Source organism: Wolffia australiana, chromosome 10 (genome assembly GCF_029677425.1).
Source record: "Wolffia australiana isolate 7733 chromosome 10, ASM2967742v1".
Lineage (NCBI taxonomy): Eukaryota > Viridiplantae > Streptophyta > Magnoliopsida > Alismatales > Araceae > Wolffia > Wolffia australiana.
In genome coordinates this window covers 1,221,608-1,235,031 of record NC_135844.1, presented here as the reverse complement: position 1 = coordinate 1,235,031, position 13,424 = coordinate 1,221,608, and positions in this window count along the sequence as shown.

The following is a 13,424-nucleotide window of genomic DNA, read 5'->3' as shown; positions in this document are numbered from 1 at the left end:
ATAGTCCTCGTGTCCCATAATAATCCTTGATTCTATCTTTAAGAAAAAGATGGGTCCCGTGATATTGAAATACAGATCTCAAGTAATACTTGTTATTAACTTGAACTTGTGACAATGTGTAAATACATATGCTTGTTACAAAGAGGATAAGTCACAATAAATAGTTTAATTATTATTACTAATATTAGAAAGCACCTTCTGCATCGTCGAAATAAAGTTAATTGTATTTTGATTTGTTTGATCAATCCCTTCTTGATTTGTTTGATCGTGGTAAAAGAATTTATTGATCATTTTTTTTGTTGATTCAAGGAAAAGCTGTGCATTGGTCCTAAGACTGTTAATGGTACATAGAAGGATATCGCTGTATATTCTTTCAATGAAATATTTGATAAAGTAGTAGAATTTGCGTATTAATCGGGTACTTTTTCTTTTGAATATTTACCAAATATGTTTTTGCAATTCTGAATTTTTATCAGCACAATTTGTCTTATTAGGGCTAATACTTATACCCGGAGTTACAACTATTTTTTTCCTGTCTTTTGTGATTTGTTCTATTTGATTTCTGATTGTGGTTGTCCTACCAGCAAGATCCTTTATTTTTTCTCTATAAGTGAATGTTTTGTCCAATTCGTGGATCGAATTCGAATTGTTGATTAAATCGGTAGTCTTATTACTGATTATAGAATCTTTTCTATTTTCGTTCGACTCATATACTTTTACTTTCCCGAATCCAAATAAGAAAATTGGGTTTATTATTTTTTCAAGTTCTTTCATTATTCATTTTATAACAAGAACTATTTTGTTAGCATCTTGTTTTTTCTTTTGAAATATTTAAAAACCATTTTCTCATTTTTTTAGAAACTCTTAGAACTAGAGAAAGAGAAAATGTTTTTTCCAGTTTTAGAATTTTTTTTTTAGCTCTTTCCAAATAGGTTGAAAAAAAGAATGTTGTTTTTGAGTCTATTGGAATTGGCTCTGTATCAATGGAATCTCATCATCCATACATAACAAATTGGTATGGTATATTCATACCATAACATATGAACAGTAAGAACTAGAATTCTTATTGATACTGGAAACTCATAGGGAAGAAAATGGATTTATGGATGGAATCAAATATGCAGTATTTACAGAAAAAAGTATTCGGTTATTGCTCCATCAGTCGCTGCTGAATCTTAATCTTCCCGCCTCCGCTTAGCAGCTAATGCTTCCGAACACAAAAAGGTTCTGAAGTCACGTTACGAAGTCAATGAACAGCGAATGAAGAAAATCAGAAGAAGAATGAAAACGTTATCCGAAGGCGCTTAGGAGCGAAGGTTATCCTATCCTACCAAAGGTTCTCCAAGAACATTGCAAAACCTCCGGCTTCAAACAATTCAAAAAAATCTCAGGAAGACTGGTCAGTCAGGAAAAGGGGGCCAAGGACAAGGCGATTGGGATCAACTATGGCGGCGCAGCAGCTACGGATTGGGAATCCATGGATTCGAAAACAGTGTCTCGACCTGAGCGAAAAGATAAGTAAATCGGTTCATGGTAGAGTACCTGTTGTCGATCAACCAGCTGTCTTACCTCAGGAGTCAACGTAGGAGGAGATGTTTTACCTGAAAACAGAACAAATTACTGACATAAGTTTCAAACTCTAATTAAAATCATTAAATTAGTTTTATCTTTTCTCCCACCACAGGGTAAACCACCGCCTATCGGGCCTTCCCAACTGATTCTACTATAGAGGCCAACGATAGACAATAACTCCCCCCCGAACACAGCTTACAACTTTCATCGTACTGTGCTCTCCAAAGAGCAGCTCCTCTCAAAATATCAAAAGGTGCTGAGTCGGAATCCCAGTAAGGATTCTTGTGGTTCCGGAGAATCCAGCTACAGGAGAATCAGGAATGGAGAATTAACTGACAAGCAAGGGAAACGATGTTCCTCATGGGTGGCGACGTTCGGCATCGGTATCTTTGATGGTGCACGGGCCAGTGTGGGCAGGTAGGCAAAGGCGTGTCATTGATGGGCACGACTAGGCTCGATTGCCAGTAATGTTGCGTTGCAGGAACGGTAGTCGGAGCAAAGGAGAGACAAGGACGAGGCCATAGGTGGAGTGCCAGCATGGCAAGGGGCAACAATGCAGCTCAGGGAGCATAGTGTACGCGTACCAGCGTACACGACTCAGCAGTTGCGATAGCGAGCCTAGGTGAAGTCCTCAACAGAGAAGGGGGTGGCCTCTCTTCTCCCTTTTTCCCTTCCCCCCTCCTCCTTCTCCTCCCTCCCCTCTTCTCTCTCACTCTCTCCTCCTTCCTCGCTCATGAGACCAAGTGAACAAGAAGACTCTTCAAAATAATTACCTGGTCTAGCTCGGCTATGGCACCATCGTGCCCCTTATATGGGGGTACGATGGCCCTTACTAAAGGCAGGCGGGCCCTTAGTAAGGGCACAAGTGCCCTTACTAAGGGTGGGGGGGGGGGGGGGGGTTTATTCATGTGACCCCCCTTTTTAACACAAAATAACAATATTTATGACATTTATTCGACGACATGAATGCGACAACATGAAACACGATGGACACATGATGGTCAAAAAAATGACACGACGAACACAAACACGTGAAAACAATAAAATGACAAAACAACATCAAGAGCAGGTGGAAATCAAACCATTCGATGGTGTGGTTGTGCTTTCACCCGAGGTATTTAAAAACCCAGGTGACTTCGCTTATGCTTTGGCATGCTGGTCAGGCTGGACACGAACCGGCGGGTGGTCGACGACGATGATGGCAGCTTCAATGATGTCTCCAATGGAGTAAGTTGGTGCGCTCCATCAACATGGCTAGCTGTCGTGCCCTATGCCCGCCATCCACACTTCGAGCCCCATCACCTTCGATGGACCATGGCATAGCTGCTCATAGGCAACAGACGCCACTTTTTGGGAGCAGCATTGGTTCCCCTAAGACATGTTATCCCATGCCTAGAATACTCTCATTGGGACTACTCATGATTGTCCTATTTGGAAGCTTACCCTCGATGGGTCCTTCTCTTGTCGATCTTCTTGGGAACATTTTCGCGAGAAATCCCCCACTCAGCAATGAGTCGCCGCATTTGGTCCGACAATCGTCACTCGTGTTTCCTTCTTCCTTTGGAGACTCGTCAATTGTGGGCTCCCGACTCTGCAGCATCTTTTCTTCCATAGTGAGATAGCCCTAGACTGCTGGTGCCAAATTATACATCATTGGCCCCCCCTACTATGTACCCCTTCTACTCTAGCACATTTAGAGTGTTTTGGCAAGGTTTTCCTCTTGCCAACATGCTCTAAGCGAAGCCCATTCCTTCTCATCACCATAGCTTAGTTACTATGGAAGATTTCAAAAGGGCGAAATTCTTCTCATTTTCTAGGGATCCCCATGCGAGCACTAGATATCCTGTAATGACTCTAGTAGTGGATGCAATGCACCCACCATCTCATACCGCCCCTCGCCTGGAGCTCACCCTGACATGCAATCTCCTTCGTAATTGGGGCATTTCGGTGACCCTCACCCCCATCACCATTCGGCTACAGCTTGTCCATTGGCACCCACTACCAATTGTCATCCTCAAGTTGAATGTCGATGGTGCGGCCAAAGGGAACCGGGACCAGCCGGAGGGGGTAATCCTCCGCGATCACACATGGAGTATTCTCTTTGTATTTTTCATCTTTTTATGGTATCCAAACTAACACAACAGCCAAGGCTATGACGATTCATGATGGTTTGCTCCTCTACAAGGCACAAAACCTCCACAATGTTGTCATAGAATCGGACTCACAAGTGTTAATAAACATTCTCCGTGCAGGTACATTCTCCCAGTGGTGACTATAGCAAGTATGGCAGGACATCATACGGTGTCGTTCCCGCTTGATAACCATCCGTCACCAGTTGCGCGAGGGCAACCGGACTACGGATGCCCTTGCCAACCATGGGGTATGCATTTGAACGACTTCGACTCTTTACTCCTCCTTGCAAGAACTCCCTCAGACAACTTGTGGTTGCCACCGCATTGAGCGCCTTGGGTTGCCGGCTCTCTGTACGCATCGCACCCTATCAAAGGATGGCCCCTGTGTCTGCCATATTGCATGGAGCACTGGAGGCAAGAGCGCTTGCCTTCTCGCCTGACCAATGTACCCGTCACACACCTCAACAATGGCACCTGTTGAATGCGGTAAGAGCACTGTACATTCCATGCACCATCATTGTTGCGGGGGACCCTACACAATGCCGGCACAAGCAACCTCCTCCGAGCACCTCCTAGGTACACTCATGTATTTTTTCTTTTCCTGCACCATGGGCATGGATGAGTAGGGTCCGTGTGTAATTGGGATATTTATGCTCGCTCCACACCTATAAATGCTGATAAAAAATCCACTTCATATATAAAATCCCCCTAGGCATGGATGGATCGGTCTACGTGCACAACCGCATGATTGGACGTACTCGACACCATGTATTTTGCCAATGTCTTTTTTTTTTTAAAATAGCCATTATGTTTGGTAAGAAGGAAAGTTGTTTCACCATAATGCAAGGGGAAAGTCGACACTATATTTGGGTATGGTACCTCAATTTCTTAATTACTTTTAGATGTACTAACCACATGAAGATTACAAGGGACTCTTGGCCTTGGTTGGGGGCCTAAGGTTTCGAACAATGGAATGCCTCGACCCTCAAATTTATCTTACATTACTTCATCTTTAACACCACTAAAGTTTAAAAGTTTACCAAAAATTCAATCAATGCTCAAACCATGTAGTATCAATGTCAATTGTTTCCCCTATTATACTTTTCACTATATTCCTATTGCAATGGATAAGCAATCAAATGCATCTTGTGCCTTTATTTATATCATTTTTTACTACATTTCATATATAATTATCATCTTTATGTTCCATGTTTATCATTACGTTTATGATATCTTACCCATTACCATGCCCTTTCACCAAGCCTAGTTTTTATGTACCTTGAATTTTAGTTAAGTAATTTATTCATGCTTGACATTTTTCAAGGTTTAATTATTTAAAATAAGGAATATTTATTCATCTCAGTTCTTTCAGGAATTAAGTGGATCAACAAAGCAGAAAATAGACGGAAGCGAGTATTAGAACATTAAAAGTAAACTTAGAAAGTTATAAATAATAGGATTTGTATTGAGAAGCAATTGCTATGGACCCCACAACATGAAATATGTGAGAAATCTCCTGATGCTGCATAGTACCATCTCCATCGTATGTTTTTATTAAAAGAAATACTTGAGCAAGATCTCTAACGCTTATCTGAATATATCTACTAGTTTTTCTCTTTACACCAGTTATATGGCATGACAAATCCTCAAACAATGGAACTTGTAGCCATAATTCTTTGTCCAAGAACAAGGTGATTTGCATTTTTTACTTGATAAAGAATGCTCCACAATCATTTTAAAAAAGATGGTTGATCATCCCCAGCATGTCAGAATAGACCAAAACTGAAGAGGGAAGTGATTAATAATGTTTCAGCTTTGTATAGGCATTCTTATAGGTCCTGGCTTGGAATACTTTTATTTTAATGTAGAATGAACTAAATATTCCCTTAAATTTGAACCATATATATATATTATTGAATCCTTAAAAAATTTCCTCAAATTTATGTCACTTGTGTGCAGTAACTTTGCCAATAGATTTCTCATCATTGCACCACCAAATCAAGACATTTTTGCATCAATTAGTGGATTTTTTAATATTGACTCCATTTATTTATACTATCAATTATGTCATGATCTACAAGCAGCTTGTGAACTTCACAAGAGTATCACTTAAATTGTCAAAATTGCAGCCCTTATTGCTTTGCCCCATGCACCAAGAGGAACTGAGTCACCCTTTCAACATTTATCTCCAACTATGCTATGATAAAGACCCTCTAGTTGGATATGTTATGGATGAGAACCAAGATTGTGTCACATCAATCCACTTATGGCAGGCAGGTGTTACAGTCAATGCAAAGCGATTGCCATTTATGGCTCACCCATAGCAGCATCTGCAATGTCCTTGTAACTGTCACTCACTTGGCATTGTCCTGCTGGCACACCAAGAAAGAACGCACATATGCCATGATCCCAAATCCATACATGGTTAGTTGAAGCTACTACACAAAAATGTTAGAGTGTGCAATTGCTTAGTATGACCAGTTCGAGGTGCATTATGTCCCTTTTATGGAAGCTTGCTCGTAATCCACCCCTGCACACAACATACATCCTGTTCTTTTGCATGTAAAGGATGTATTCCTCCGCCTAGATTTTCTTGGTCCCATGTAAAGTGGTACACTTGATAATATGTAGGGCCTATTGATCGTCCTTCAACATGAAATTAGATCTCCTAATGAATGGTTCCTAAATTTCTGATAAGACAGCAACTGGTACTTGTATTTATTTATATTTCACCAAGTAACAGTCAAACTCCATAAGAAAATATTTCTATCTCCTTCTCATGAACTAAACAACCCTCAAATTCTCATTTTCGTATGCTACCAAAAGGCTATATTGGATTAGAAAAACACCAAGAGAAGACCCTGAAATGTCAACATGGTTATTGTACGGTTAATCAAACTTGAGAACACAAAGGGTGGGCTACCTTTAATAACCCTCATGATGGCACACAGCAGCCAAGGTCCCCAGAAACATCTTTGGAGATGCCGTCATCGCCATTAATGCCTATGCAAGTTCGCGTTTGATAAACTCAATTTTAGGGCGTTTTTTACTGGTTATTTAGCAGTTCAGACGTGTGAGGTTCAGAGCTTATGCAACAAATTTATAAACCTCACGGCGTAAGGCGAGTGAGGGTCGATCCACAGGGAGCAGGAGAAAACAGCGGAAATTTCCTTCTTTATTCAATAGATATGTCACTTATCAATTTAAAATAAATATTAAACTCTGTTAAATGATCCTCAGGAAAATCACAGAATTCCTCTTTAATTCCTAGTTTAGTCGAAAGATTTAACTGCTATTGCTCTGATTAAGTTAAAGATTTAACTTAATAGAGGCTGTCTACAGAGAAGTTCTCTATAGACAGTACCTTTGCCCTTGGGGGCAAAGGATCAAACACCTTGCGTGCAGGGTACCTGCACGCAAGGTGTTTATGCGGCAGCGCGCGCTGTCGCTGGCGTGCGCTGCGATGCTGCTGCGTGCAGCGGCGCTCTTGGCGCAGCGGCGCTACGCGCTGCTGCTGGCGCGGCTGCGCAGCGACGCTGCGGCAGCGCTGTTGCGCGCGGCGCGGCTGCGCGCTGACAGCGCCGCGGCGCTGCTGCGCTTGCGGCGCTGGCGTGCGCGCAGCAGCGTTGCTGCGCGGCGCGGTTGGCGTTGCGCAGTAGTTCTGCTATATCAAAGGGATTTTTGGGGAGGTTTGGGGAGGATGATCAGAACAAGAAAGAAACAAAGTTCAACTGAAATCAAATCTAAAACGAAACAATCCTCAGTTGGAAAACATTGGAAGATCTTGTGACTCTTCCAGCCCAACCAAAATTGTTTGAGAAGAGAGGGATTACAAGGCTGAAGCTTGAGATTTCCCCACGTCGGGTGTCACGTCCTTGCGGCGAGGCGTGGTTCTTCAATCCAAGCTATCTTCAGTCTGTTCTTCCTCTCCAACTCCAATAGCTCATCAGCTCCTGGAGGGTGCAGAAATCCTCTTCTCCAAGCCCTAGTTTCCTTAGAGAAAATTCTGAACAACCTAAACTCCTCTCTCAAGAGAGTATTTATAGGTTTTCTCTTAAGTCATGCCCAGGGGCATTTTCGTAATTTTTGCCACTTCGAATTTTGCCCACTTCTCTTGATCCTCCTCTCTTCCTTGATCTTCTTAACCTGTTTCTGAATGTTCACTAGCCATAAAATATTAAATATATTCCACTTGATTCAAAGAATCAAGTGGGGTTAGTGATTTCATAAAACAATACATATGCATGAACTTAGCATGAATTCACAAGATAATTGTAATGAATTTAAACTTAAGAACTTGATTATTTGATGACATATTTTAGAGTCATCAGCGTTCAACCCAACTGGTTCGCCACGGCGACAGTGAAGGTGCCCGGGTACAAATACCACGAGTGAGAAGCACACTTGTGCTTGTTTGGGTTTTTTGGTATCATCCCATTTTTCTCGCGTTCATCCGTCATTTCATCCATCGTCGTGTGTGTCTTTAAGTACATTTTGTAAGGGGTTCTAAGTCATTTGGACCCCTCCCCCGTACCCCTATTCTTTGTGTTTTCTTTTCCCTTTTGGTTGTCATAGGGGCCACCCCTTATATAAGGGCCCCTTAATGGACCCATTCCATCCCCCCTAATGTACCTCACTAGGACCCATCTCTATCTCCCTATTTAAGAGAAGGGCTGGAGCCCTAATGAGCTAGACTTGTGTTTTCAGCATATTGCATTTTTTGTGAAGAACGCAGGTCTCCCCCCCTAGAAGAAAGGAGAAGGAGGAGCGGGAGAGGGGACAAGCAGGCGGCTGGGAGGATCTTGGAAGATACGTCTGAAAGAGGGAGGGGAAGGAGTTGCTCACGCATCCCTCTTAGACCAGAGTTCGCTGCTGCCACACCAAATGGGCGCTCAGTAGTTGCACCGCCGCTCTCCAGTCGGGAACCGGCTCCTCATGGTCAACGGGGGGGGGAGAGAGAAATTGCTAGGTGCGGCCAGCCAACTCCGTGTGTGACCTGAATCTGTCCCCCCCCCCTCTCTTTAAGACCTAGCCAGCGACCTTGGTACGCGGATTTCCTACGCCCCATCTAGAGTTTGTCGGTTTCTTCCTCCGGATTTTCTGGCCCCTCCGGTCGAGGGAGCACTAATGTAATACGCGAGTGCCGGGATCGACGGCTCGTATTACAACACAACAAAGTATAAATTCTAAAATGCCAATGGTTATGAATACAGGTATTTTAAGATAACTATTTCACGAGCAATAAGAAACAACAACTAACTAAGTAAACAATACAGTAAATTCTTGATTAAAGAGTAATCACGGTAGACTCCCAATGACCCTCAAAATCACTATAAGGCCTAGGACGAAAGGAGCATTTTACGACTCAAGAGTGTTTATGCTTTCATAATCTGGAACCTAATCTTCTACCTCAAGAAATACGCTACCTCTCAACAAAGGTGGCTATCCTATTCGACCAATTTTCAAATAAACAAGCCAGAGGAAATGATAGTAGAAGACGGCACTAAAAAATGTAATAATACTGAATATGGAGGGGAAGATGAGATGAACCTGGTTCTTTAGCAGATGAGTTGGTATCAACCTTCTTCAGCGGCACGATTGAAGTGGACGAGATCAAGCAGGGAAGGGATGGATGCAGCAGTGTCTAGTGGGCAGTAAGTCAGACAGACGAGTGTGCAGACGGAGCTGAGGTCAGATGCACCGATTGGGGCACAGCGGCGCATGGTCAAATGCTTGTACCGGGCACGGGCGTGCACACAAACGGAGTGTGAACGCTCATGCAGGCGTGTGCACGAGCAATGCATGGGTGGTGTTGGCGAGCGCGAGAGCAGGCGGGCTGCCAAACACGCGGACGGAGCACATGAATGATCAAGAAGAGCCTATGTGAACATAACGAACGGGCGATAGCTGACGTAGGACAACTAACGAAAAAGGTGACTGAGGGGATGGATGGTTTGACGACAGGTATGGGTAATAGGCAGATTATGGGTAGGGATAAAACAGTCCACAGAAATTCACGATTGAATTTGGATTTAAAAACCGATGAAAATCTGGTGGTGCAGCTCCGACCATTTTCGAGGGCGAGAGTACTGTCTTCCCCGACCGCGACGATGCCTAAGCACCGAAATCAATGCCCGAATTCACGTCGCAAGGGAATACTCGAGAAGAGGAGAGAAGAGATAGAATCTCAAACCAAATCTAAATCTCACGGTGGTGGAAATTTCTCGAGAAAACACTGAGCGAGGAACACTTCGACATCAAAGAGTTCAGGCGTACATCAACACCGTAGTGCATGAAGAGGTTGCGAGCAATTCTGATCGTGACGAAGCTAGGCGAATCCGGTCATTGAGCGGCCCACTGGACGAGGACGAGGCTGGACGCTCAGGGCATTGAACGGCCCTGGTTAAGTGCGGTGGTCATGGGCGCAACGTCAAGCGTGGGCAAACACCCGCGCGCACAAAGCGCGCGGAACGCCGGCGCGCGCGCGGATTGCGCGGAGTGCGGGGAGCACACCAGAGCACGCGCAGCGCGCGCAGCTTGAAGCGCCGACGGCGTCCGGACAGTGGCAGCCGGAATGCGGCCTCGGGCGGCCCTGGCAAAGGCTGCCTGGGCGGCGCAGGCGGCGCGCGGGCGGCGCATGATCGATGCGCGGGCGGCGCGTGGGGCGCGCGGGCGCTCGTGAGCGCGCGAGGGCAGCGCGCAGGCGGCGCGCGGGCCCTGCCTAATGTTTCTTGAAAACAATGGCCTATATATAGGCCTTGGAGGAAAGAGAAAATGACTAGAAAATAAAGACGCGAAAATAAAGACGTGCGCCGTGTCACGCCAAAGGGCAGTTGTGGATCTGCCTCTAGCGTCGTGTCATGAAGCGCGTAGGGACGTGCATGGGTGGAGACGTGGTTGTAGATGGTTGCGGCTTGTTGACTTCAGTTGACTCCAGTTGACCGTGGTCCATTGTGGGCGTGTTGACTCCGGTTGACCGTGGTGACGCGTTCGATGCTGAAGTGTTGGCGTCCTCGCCATCAATTCCCTCGGGTTGTGGAGAACTCTACTCCGTTGAGTAGACGTCTGAAAGCTACAGCGGGGTCACTAGGTCGGGGCGCAGGTGAGCTAGGTCTTCCTCCGTAATCCACGTGTCGTCCATCAATGCTTTGCCCTGCCAACGAAGAAGAAACTTCCGCACCATTCCACCTATGGTGAAGGTGATTACTTCGTCCAGTATTTCCTCGATGATTTCATGCCAGTCAGAGGGTAGTGATGGGGGAGTGGACAAGTCAAACTCGCTCACCAAAAAGTCCGAGGGTAAAACGTGGCTATTAGATGAAGCAGGTGGGGCTTTAAACGCGACTAAATCCGAGATATTGAAAGTAGTGCTTATTCCCCACGAGGAGGGTATGTCAACGGCATAGGCATTTTCCCCAACTCCTTTGAGGATCGGAAATGGCCCGGCAGTACAAGCATGAAGCTTAGTAGCCTGTTTGGAAGAAAATCTTTTCGGCCTAGTCCGCACTATCACCATTTCACCTTCTTTAAATTCATGAAAACGACGGTGCAAATCTGCGGATTGTTTATATGAGGCATTACTAATTATAATGCGTGAACGGATTTTCTCATGCATACGTCTAATATGATGCGCAAATTCATGACCGTCATCTGAGACTCTAGCATGCGGCAACATAGGTATAAGGTCGGTAGGGGTACGAGGGAGATGACCATGCACAATCTCAAATGGACTCATACCAGTAGTACGGTTGAGTGACGCGTTGTAAGCAAATTCGGCACGCGGAATGACAGAATCCCAAGACTTGAGGTTGTCTCCCACCAATGACCGTAATAGGTTGCCGAGGCTCCTATTTACGACCTCGGTCTGTCCATCAGTTTGGGGGTGAAAAGCCGTGGAAAACTTAAGCTTTGTCCCCAAAAGATGCCAAAGGGTCTTCCAAAAGTAGCTAGTGAATCGGACATCTCTATCCGACACTATGCTTTTTGGAAGACCGTGGAGACGCACTACTTCATTGAAAAATAATTGGGCGACATGAGACGCATCCGAAGTTTTAAAGCAAGGGATTAAATGAGCCATCTTCGAAAAACGATCTACAACCACCATGATGGAATCATGGCGTTTGTTCGTCCTCGGAAGCCCTAGCACAAAGTCGATGCTCACAACCTCCCAGGGGTTTTGAGGGACTGGTAGTGGGGTGTAGGGGCCGGTGTTCTGTTTTACCTGCTTAGCGAGAGCACATACACGACATTGAGAAACTATACTTGCTACGTCTCACTTTAGGGAGGGCCAAAAGAATCGATGCTCAACCATAGCTATGGTTTTATCTCTCCCAAAATGACCACTAAGGCCTCCGGCATGTGTTTCCCATGCGAGGAAATCCCTAAGAGATGAGCGAGGGATGCATAGGCGACGATCGTAAAATAAGAATCCATTCTCCACGATATAATTTTGATTATCAGGATTTGGGTATTCGCCTAAGCTCTAATGAATGGGAGCAAAATCCGGGAAATCTGGATATAGGTCCTTCATCTGATCAAATTCGATAACCTCATCTTTGATAACACTCAAAGCATCGGCGACTCGGTTCTCAACTCCTCTCTTGTGTTTAAGGACAAAGGTAGAAGACTGAATGAATTCGACTCATTTAATATGCCTAAAATTTAATTTCTGCTGGGAATGGAGATATTTCAAGGCTTCATGATCAGAGTAGAGGACAAATTCCTTAGAGAGCAGGTAATGACGCCAATGACGTAAAGATTGGACGAACACATAAAATTCTTTATCGTAGGTAGAATATTTGAGCTTAGCGTCATTCAATTTCTCACTAAAGAAGGCAATAGGATGATTTTCTTGACTCAGAACTCCTCCTATTCCTAACCCTGAAGCATCACAGGCAACGTCGAATACTTTATCAAAATTAGGTAAGCGAAGAATAGGGGCCTAAGTCATTCTAAGTTTGATCTCCTCAAAAGATTTCTGAGCTTCTATCGTCCATTCAAAATAATTTCCCTTAAGGCATTCAATCAAGGGTGCCATGATGGTGCTAAAGTTGGATATGAATCGTCGATAGAAAGTTGCTAGGCCGTGAAAACTACGAACATCATGGGCATTTTTAGGTGTTGGCCACTGGGTTATGGCGTCGATTTTGGCCGGATCAACGGATACACCTTGGCTAGATAGGATAAAACCTAAGAATGAAACATGACTGACAATGAAAGAACAATTTTTTGGGTGAGCATACAGCTGCTCAATTTTCAATACTTCACAAACTAAACGTAAGTGTTGGAGATGATCTGGTGTGGACCTGCTATAGATAAGGATATCATCAAAATATATGACGACGAAATTTTCTATGAACGGTCTAAGTATATGATTCATCAATCGCTGAAAGGTGCTAGGTGCGTTTGATAATCCAAAGGGCATGACCTTCCACTCATATAGCCCGTCCTTGATCTTAAAGGCGGTTTTCCATTCGTCTCCGGGTCGGATACGAACTTGGTGATAACCGCTCTTAAGATCAATTTTAGAGAAAACTGTCGAACCTGCCATCATATCAAACATATCGTCGATGCGGGGAATAGGAAACCTATACTTGACCGTGATCTTATTTATAACTCTACTGTCAATGCACATATGCCAACTCCCATCCTTTTTGGGAGCGAGCAGTGCAGGAACGGCACACGGGCTAAGGCTCTCTTGGATGAACCCCTTCCCTTGTC